Below are 7,187 nucleotides of genomic sequence, written 5' to 3'. Positions count from 1 at the left end.
GGTGAGGTGTGAGCCCCTGCCAGGAACTCCCTGCCCGGACCAAGTACTCGGCCCCCAGGCCTGCATTCAGTGAGGCCTCCCGTGGCGTCAGCATGTTCGTGTGGAGGAATGTGGAAGGTCACTCTGTGGCCATGTTCCCCTGGTACTCCATCCCCTTCCTGACCCCTCCCTGCAGCCACACGAGGCCCAGCAACCTGCCAGTTACTCAGTGGCCTCCAACCAGAGAAAACAACCTGCCAAGTTGGCAGCTGTTGCTCATGAGCATCCACCAGGTGGCACAGGGAGTGTTGACCCTGGGCGGCCCCCTGGAGCCACCTGCCCTGAAAGCCCAGGGCCCGCAACCCTACACACTTTGGGGGTGGTGGAACCTGTTAAAAGCTCACCTCCCACCATGGAGGAGGAGCCCTGGGCCCCTCAGGGGAGTCCCTGCTGGACAGTGAGACAGAGAATGACCCTGATGATGCTTTCCTCTCCATCATGTCTCCTGACACCCAGTTGCCTCTACCACTCAGATGATGTCAGGCCCAGTCCCTCAGTGCCCTGCGCAAGGAACAGGACTCATCTTCTGAGAAGGATGGACGCAGCCCCAACAAATGGGACAAGGACCACATCGGTGACCCATGAGTGGCGGTCATGATCTTCAGCAAGCGGCACCAGGCCCTGGCAGGGCGCACCAGGGTCACTCCAACCAGGATATCCGGACCGTCAGCCAGATGCTGACTCTGGCCCAAAGACTTCTACTCAGTATGGAGCTCCAGGCCACTTTGCAGCCCCTGGTGAGGGAGGTGTACATACCATGAATTGTGGGACCTTCAGAGCTTTTCACTTTTCGGAAAATAGCTCCTGTTGGGGCTACAAGATGGAGTGTGAAGAGGGCCTTGGGCCACAGGGAGGTGCCTGTGGACTAGGGGGAGTTCATGCACCCCTTCTTTCCCCAGAGGGGCTGGACTCAGGTGAGTATGGGGGTGGGGGCTCCTGCACTTCGACACAGGCAGCGGGAGGGTTTTCTCCCCATTCCCTCTGCACTCCCAACTTGAGCTATACTTTTTAAGAAAGTGATTCACCCTGCCTTTGCCCCCTTCCCCAGAACAGAACACGTTGATCATGGGCGATATTTTTCATTGTGCCAAACAGTTGCCATGACCGTCATTAAACCTGTTTAACACCAAATAATAAGGAAAATAAAATAAAAAATTCGAGCTTGGTGCAGAAACTCACCCCAAATAAATCACCTACCAAAATATTTACATAATGGTGGAAATATTCCAAAATTCAATATTTTGGGATTTATACACAAAAGATAAACAAATTAGAGGCCAAGAGGCTGCCAGAAGGGAAAAACGGGGCCTGGGAAGGCCGTTGTGAGGAATGAGCTGGGCCTAAAGAGGCCACTGGCAGGCGGGAGCTGGGCCTGCCGAAGCGGCCGAGAGGCAGGAGCTTTGGACTCGGGAGGCCGCGATGAGGCAAGAGCTAGCTGGGCATGGAGAGTCCGCTGTGAGTCCGCTGTGAGTCCGGGCCCGTGCAGGCCTTCGAGAGGCAGGAGGCCGGGCCTGCAAAGGCCCACTGGAGGTCAAGTTCTGGGCCTGAAGAGGCCACCAAAAGTCAAAAGCGGGGCCTGGGAAGGCCGCCAAGAGCCATGAGCTGGTCTGGGCTGAAAGAGGCAACTGGGAGGCAGGAGGAGCTGGGCCTGGAGAGGCTGACTCGAGGAAGTTTTGCACCTGGAGAGGCCGCCGAGAGGACGGAGCTGGGCCCGGGGAGGCCGACTTGCTGCTCTTCCGGGCCCAATTCCAGGCCGACTTGACGACAACTTGGGCCTGCTGGGAGCTGGGCAGGAGCTGAGTCCAAAGACGTTGTTGGGAGGCCAGAGTCAGGCCTGGAGACGCAGCCGGGAGGAAGAGCTGGGCCCGGAGAGGATGCCGGGAGGCTGCAAGTGGGTCTGGAGAGGCCGATTTGAGGAGGCCCGGCCTCCGCCTCCCGCATGGCGGCCTCTGCAGGCACAGCTGTTTCTCCTGGCTGCATCTCCCGCCTCCCAGCAAACAAGCTGTTTTGGCTCAGCTCCTGCCTGCGTTTGTAGACCCCGAAGTTTCTGCAACCAAGCTCTTCAGACCCACATCCCACCTCCCAGTACCTGAACAGTCCCAGCTCCGGCTGGAGAACAGAGTCTGTAGGCCCCGCTGTTGCCTCCCAGGGGAGTCTCCAAGCCCAGCTCTCACCCCACCACGACCTCCCAGGCCCAAGTCGCTGCCTGCCTCACAGCAGCCCGCGTACAAACCTGCTCCTCCCTCACGGTGGCCTGTTGAGGCAGGGGCTCACGCTGACCTCTCTCAGTGTGGGAGGGGCCGGTGTGAGGCAAGGGCTCACGCTGACCTCTCACAGCATGGGAGGGGCCGGGGTGAGGCAAGGGCTCACGCCGACCTCTCTCAGCATGGGAGGGGCCGGGGCGAGGCAAGGGGCTCACGCTGACCTCTCTCAGCGTGGGAGGGGCCGGTGTGAGGCAAGGGCTCATGCCAACCTCTCTCAGCGTGGGAGGGGCCGGTGTGAGGCAAGGGCTCACGCCGACCTCTCTCAGCGTGGGAGGGGCCGGTGTGAGGCAAGGGGCTCATGCCGACCTCTCTCAGCGTGGGAGGGGCCGGTGTGAGGCAAGGGGCTCATGCCGACCTCTCTCAGCGTGGGAGGGGCCGGTGTGAGGCAAGGGCTCACGCTGACCTCTCTCAGCGTGGGAGGGGCCGGTGTGAGGCAAGGGGCTCATGTTGACCTCTCTCAGCATGGGAGGGGCCGGTGTGAGGCAAGGGGCTCATGTTGACCTCTCTCAGCTTGGGAGGTGCCGGTGTGAGGCAAGGGGCTCATGTTGACCTCTCTCAGCGTGGGAGGGGCCGGTGTGAGGCAAGGGGCTCATGTTGACCTCTCTCAGCGTGGGAGGGGCCGGTGTGAGGCAAGGGCTCACGCCGACCTCTCTCAGCGTGGGAGGGGCCGGTGTGAGGCAAGGGGCTCATGTTGACCTCTCTCAGCGTGGGAGGGGCCGGTGTGAGGCAAGGGCTCACGCCGACCTCTCTCAGCGTGGGAGGGGCCGGTGTGAGGCAAGGGGCTCACGCCAACCTCTCTCAGCGTGGGAGGGGCCGGTGTGAGGCAAGGGGCTGACGCTGACCTCTCTCAGCGTGAGAGGGGCCGGTGTGAGGCAAGGGCTCACGCCGACCTCTCTCAGCGTGGGAGGGGCCGGTGTGAGGCAAGGGGCTGACGCTGACCTCTCTCACCTTGGGAGGGGCCGGTGTGAGGCAAGGGCTCACGCCGACCTCTCTCAGCGTGGGAGGGGCCGGTGTGAGGCAAGGGGCTGACGCTGACCTCTCTCACCGTGGGAGGGGCCGGTGTGAGTCAAGGGCTCACGCCGACCTCTCTCAGCATGGGAGGGGCCGGTGTGAGGCAAGGGCTCACGCTGACCTCTCTCAGCGTGGGAGGAGCCAGTGTGAGTCAAGGGGCTCACGCTGACCTCTCTCAGGATGGGAGGGGCCGGTGTGAGGCAAGGGCTCACGCTGACCTCTCTCAGCGTGGGAGGAGCCAGTGTGTGGCAGGGGCTCATGCCTCTGGGCAGGGTACCAGAGGCATGGGCATCAACAGGCCACCGTGAGGGAGGAGCTGGGCCGCATGCGGGCTGCTGGGAGGCAGGCAGGGACTTGGCCCCAGGTGGCCGCCGTGGGGGCAAGAGCTGGGCCTGGAGAGGCCCCTGGGAGGCAAGAGCGGGACCTGCAGAGGCCGTTCTCCAACCATTGCTGGGCCCGTACAGGCCACCGGGCAGCAGGAATGAGGCCCAAAGAACTTGGCTGGAGAAAGTTCGGGACCTACAAAGGCGGTTGGGAGCTGGGCAGGAGTTGAGCCAAAAGAGCTTGCTTACTTGCTGGGAGGCATGGCTGGGAGATGCCGACTTCAGGACAACTTGGGCCTGCAGAGGTCACCGGGAGGCCCAAGCTTGGCGTGGAGGAGCCCACCGACCGGAGACCATTTGGGTCCTGCAGGTGCCATTGGAGGGCAGGAGCTCATCGTGGAGGGGGCACCGTGAGGCCTGACCTGGGCCTGGGGAGCTTGGCTTGAGGAAGCTGTGGGCCGACCAAGGACGCCAGGAGATGGGTAGGCACTGAGTCCAAAGAGGTTGTTGAGAGGCAGGAGTCAGGCCTGGAGACGCAGCCAGGAAGAGGAGCTTGGCCCGGAGAGGACGCCTGGAGGGTGCAAGTGAGTCTGGAGAGGCCGACTTGAGGAGGTTCTCAGCCCGGAGAGGCCGCCGGAAGGGAAAAGCTGGGACTGGAAAGGCTGTTGTGAGGAATGAGCCCCATGGGCCTGAAGAGGCCACTGGCAGGCGGGAGCTGGGTGTGTAGAAGCTGCTGAAAGGTTGGGAGCTTGGCTTGGGGGGTCCACAGTGAGGCAGATGCTGGGCCTGAAGAATCTGCTTAAAAAGATTTAAGCACATTTACATTTATTAGGCACTTTATTTCCATTATTACATATATATAAATATATATACGTATTATATATCCAATATATAATAAAATGATTATACAACTCACCATAATGTAGAATCAGTGGGCGTGTTAAGCTTGTTTTCCTGAAACTGGATGGTCCCACCTGAGCGTGATGGGAGAAAGTGACAGATCAATAGGTATTAGATACTCATAAGCACAGCGCAACCTAGATCCCTCACATGCACGGTTCACAACAGGGTGCGTTCTCCTATGAGAATCTAATGCTGCTGCTCATCTGAGAAGGTGGAGCTCAGGCGGGAATGTGAGCAAAGGGGAGTGGCTGTAAATACAGACGAAGCTTCCCTCACTCCCTCACTCGACACCACTCACCTCCTGCTGTGTGGCTCCCTACGGCTCCATGGCTCAGGGGTTGGGGACCCCTGCTCAAGTGCATCCAAAGCGACCCTTCCCACACCAGTCTTCATAGTGGTCAAGGGCAGCAACCACTTAGCTCCCAAGGCATGTGCCTCAGCTGGCATTTCGTCACAGTCAACAGTAAGTGGTAGCTTGAGTCACTGTGAGGTCACTTCCTGGAAATCACCAGCATCCCATTTCCCACTGGCAAAGAGCTCAGCACTGCCCCCTGGGAAACCAAACCTATGCCCAAATCCCATCTGTGTGGATAAACCCTGGGACCCTTCCTAACGTATTAGTCAGAGTCCAATCAGGAAGCATAAACCACTCAAAAGTTTAAAGTGGTAAAATTTAATATGGAGAATTATTCATTATAACAGGTGAACAGCATAATGAGAGATTGGCTAGCACAAAGTAAAGAGAACTCTACAGAATACAGGACTAGCCCAGGCCAGGCATGGTGGCTCATGCCTGAAATTCCAGCAATTTGAGAAGCTAATGCAGGAGGATTGCTTAAGGCCAGGAGCTAGAGACCGGTCTGGACAACACAGTGAGAACCTGTCTCTATCCAAAAGAAGAAAAAAGTTAGCTGGGAGTGGTGGTGCACACTTGTAGTCCCAGCTACTCGGAATGCTGAAGTTTGAGCCTGGGAGGTCAAGGCTGCAGCGAGGCATGATTATGCCACTACAGTCTAGCCTGGTGACAGAGCAAGACCCTGTCTCAAAGAACAAAACAACAACAACCATTTACAGACAGAAAAGAGGTAGAGCTAATAAGCTAAGGAAAGATGTTGAAATGTGACAAGTAAAGTAATATGAGGTCTTTTATCTATTTAAAATAATCAAACAAAAAATGACTTACTAAATTATAATACCCTGTGCTGGCAAAGGTGCAGTGAAATGGGCACTTTCTTATACTATGAGGGGTGTTTAAATTGTGTATAAGCCTTCCCGGGTAAAGCTTGTCAATTTTTTAAAATAATGGAGACAGGGTCTCACCATACTGCCATACTGCCTCCTCCAACTCTTGGCCTCAAGCAATCCTCCTCTCTTAGCCTCCCAAAGTGCTAAGATTATAGCTGGGAGGCACCCAAAACCCTGTCAATTTACATCAAGGGTAATGAGAATGTCCATTCACCATGACTCACAGTAATCTTACTTCTGGGGAGACAATTCAATCTAAACGAAAGGTCATCTGTACACACACAGTAAAAATCTGGGAGTAACTGAAGACAGAGTTGGTAAGTGAAATAAGAAACAGTTCTAAGAAATTAAACTATGGTATCAATAGGCACCTGGTATAAAAGGTCAGTTGATGTTAGCTGCTACTTTTTTGTTGTTTTGAGACAGGGTCTCACTCTGTCACCCAGGCTGGAGTGCAGAGGCCTGATCATGACTCACTGCAGTCTCAGCCTCCCTGGGCTTGAGTGATCCTCCCACCTCAGCCTCCCAAGTAGCTGGGACTACAGGAACGTGCCACCACACTAGGCTAATTCATGTATTTTTCTGTAGGGATGGTGACTCCCCCTTTGTTTCCAAGGCCTATCGCAAACTCTTGGCCTCAAGCCATCCTCCTGCCTCAGCCTCCCAAAGTGTTGCGATTACCAGTGTGAGCCACCACACCTGGCCAGCTGCTACTTTTAGCAATATTATTATTATTCTTCCACTCCATTAAAAATTATTATTTTCAAGGCTATGCAACAGTATGTATCCTACAGCGTAATTGTAAAAACATATACAGATGCCGTCCCTCAGTATACAGAATTAGTTACAGCCCCCCATCTCTGCATATACCAAAATCCATGCTTACTCACGTTTCGCTGTCACCCCTCTGGAATCCACGTGTACGAAAATACCAAATATTAGTTGGGCGTAGTGGCAAGCACCTGTAGACTCAGCCACGTGGGAGGTTGAGATGGGAGGATCGCTTCAGCCTGGAAGGTTGAGGCTGCAGTCAGCTGCGATAGCACTACTACCCACCAGCCTCGGACAACAGAGGGAGACCCTGTCTCAGAAAAAAAAAAAAACAAAATAAAACAGGTTAGAAATTGTAATGAGGTCTGTTGGGCAAAATTCCATATAAGCAAAGTATAAATTAATAAAGCAAATCATGATAAATTAGTACGATTGACTTTCTGGAGTTTCTGACAATAAAAGTAAGGAAAATGCAGAACACAAAGACAGAGAGTAAAAAGAGAAATTAGGAAAGCATTCTACATGTTTAATAGGAAGACACTGGCCGTGTTCGTGCAGCGGCAGCATGTCGTGACATGACATACTTTGGAGAGAAGTTAACAGATGAGGAAGTTGATAAAAATCATCAGAG

General features: G+C 55.2%; 2 long non-coding RNA genes across 2 annotated transcripts in view; both read right to left on the bottom strand.

Moving 5' to 3' along the window:
* Positions 1-3,671: 3,671 nt before the first annotated feature.
* Positions 3,672-5,963, bottom strand: LOC134757294 (uncharacterized). The gene is made up of 3 exons (XR_010131101.1): positions 4,839-5,963; positions 4,554-4,611; positions 3,672-4,432 (listed from the first exon to the last, which is right to left on the bottom strand). It is a non-coding gene; the product is annotated as an uncharacterized lncRNA (long non-coding RNA).
* Positions 5,964-6,644: 681 nt separating this feature from the next.
* Positions 6,645-7,187, bottom strand: part of LOC134757293 (uncharacterized) — a 104,671-nt gene continuing 104,128 nt past the window's right edge. Inside the window, exon 6 of the long non-coding RNA XR_010131100.1 lies at positions 6,645-6,866. This is a non-coding gene — a long non-coding RNA (uncharacterized lncRNA). The remainder of the gene's footprint in view (positions 6,867-7,187) is intronic.

This window comes from Gorilla gorilla, chromosome 16, assembly GCF_029281585.2.
Source record: "Gorilla gorilla gorilla isolate KB3781 chromosome 16, NHGRI_mGorGor1-v2.1_pri, whole genome shotgun sequence".
Lineage (NCBI taxonomy): Eukaryota > Metazoa > Chordata > Mammalia > Primates > Hominidae > Gorilla > Gorilla gorilla.
The sequence above is the reverse complement of the archived record's forward strand: the minus strand, read 5'-3'. Positions and strand labels throughout refer to the sequence as shown.